A 1,944-nucleotide genomic window follows, 5' to 3' on the forward strand; every position below is an offset into this window, starting at 1 on the left:
TCAAACTGTTCTTCTGAATTTTTGGAGCTTGTAAGATAGAGAACTAGAGCCCAAGAGTTCTGGAACATCACTAGGAATTTTGAATTATTTTTATGCGTAAACGCTACAGAAACCAGCAGTATGAGAACTTCAGTAGTTAATCTCCAGGACTATTGTAACTTAAAGGACCAGATGTTACTCTGGCACAAGCACAGTGTCAGAGCTTTTTACTCTTGCACTGACATCAGCCATGGAAGATAAGCACGCAGCTGTTTGGAAACATGGCTTCACAGATCTTTGCCTACATATAGCCCCTACATTTTTAATAAAGGTGCCACAGGTACTCACAAGTGAGGTATGAGGAAACCTTACAAAACTTGAGTTTTGATACAGTATTAATGGAGTGTTGCTCCCTTTCCCCCCCCTCAAAAAATCTTACACTGTTGGAAAATCACCATGAAAAGCACCTTATATTTTGCCCTTGAAGGCTCAACTATCTCTATAAATGATGCATCTGGCAACATGAGATAGCCTGCTCATCCTAATGTTGCTTCATCAAGGAGGCAGGAGACATTGTAAGTTATTACAGGAGCTTTGAACAAGATAGCACAGGTGGTGTGGATGCAGTGCTCTGAGCACTTGACCAGTCCTCCAGTAGCTGAACAGCAATAACTTGTGGTGATTAAAACACAGCCTGGCTACGTGCTGCAAGTGTTTAAGAAAAAAAAGTAAATCACATCCAGTCCAGTCTCAAAACATTAAATTTTTAAACTACACAAAAGTATCGGCCAAGATTAAATGAGCTGTTGCAATTCACTATGCATCTTTCAGGTAACTGACAGACAAGAAAAATAAAACAAAGCACACAGAGGAGTTGCCACTGCCATACGTAACGACATCAAGACCATCGCTGCTTCCTGAAGCACTGCCAAGGTCAATGAGACAGTTGATGGCATTGTTCAGGGATTTACTGAACTGACATTTTCATTTTGTTAAGGCTTACTTCGAGCCAGCTGCTGATCTCATTATTGCAGTAGGAGAACAGGGAAAAGTGACTCTTTCCTTTGGATAAAAGCCCTCCCAGCAGAAATAGTAGACCAATAAAAAGAGCATCTTGAAACCTGCACCATACTGATGCTCGATGTTTTCAACACTGAAAACAAAATAAATGAAATGAAAACAAAGCTTAATTCTCTTCCATGATCCCAGTTACTTCACTGTGGTTCAGTATTTGCTTATAAAACTATCTGTCATTAAAGAGGACGTTCATAGAATCACCAATGTTGGAAAAGACCTCCAAGATCATCCAGTCCAACCATCCAGTTATCACCAATAGTTCCCACTAAACCATGTCCCTCAGTACAACATCTAGATGTTTCTTCAACACCTCCAGGGACAGCGACTCCACCACCTCCCTGGGCAGCCCATTCCAGCACCTGACCACTCTTCCAGAGAAGAAAGAGCTGTCTTTACCTCATGAAAAAAAATAAAAGAAATCAGTAATTATCATCCCCTTTATACCTCAGCTACCCATTAAGGTTCCACATGCTTCAAAAAGCAATCCGGCCTTAAATAAATAAGACAGAAATCATGATCCTTCCCACAGTAGTTTTATAGACATGCTTGCATTACAGCCAGTGATAGCGCACTTGGAAAAGTGTTGGTACAACACTCACTTGCAAAGAGAAAACAATGGAAGTATGGAAAAATTTGAAAGATAGCAACCACAAAATTAAAAAAAGTTTGAAACAAAAGAAATAGAGGAAGAACACATGACACTAAGTTTGCTCTACATACTGGAAGCACACGAAACCTCCCCTCCAGTTCACAGCTTCTTGAAAGAGGAATGAGGGAAGAAGTGAGACTCTAGGAAAAGCGATTCCTTATGGACATATCTAAATATGCTCAGAAGAGGAAGAAGAAATCAAATAGATCAACAGATCAAATAGAGAACTCTTCAAAAAA

Source organism: Meleagris gallopavo, chromosome 6 (genome assembly GCF_000146605.3).
Source record: "Meleagris gallopavo isolate NT-WF06-2002-E0010 breed Aviagen turkey brand Nicholas breeding stock chromosome 6, Turkey_5.1, whole genome shotgun sequence".
Lineage (NCBI taxonomy): Eukaryota > Metazoa > Chordata > Aves > Galliformes > Phasianidae > Meleagris > Meleagris gallopavo.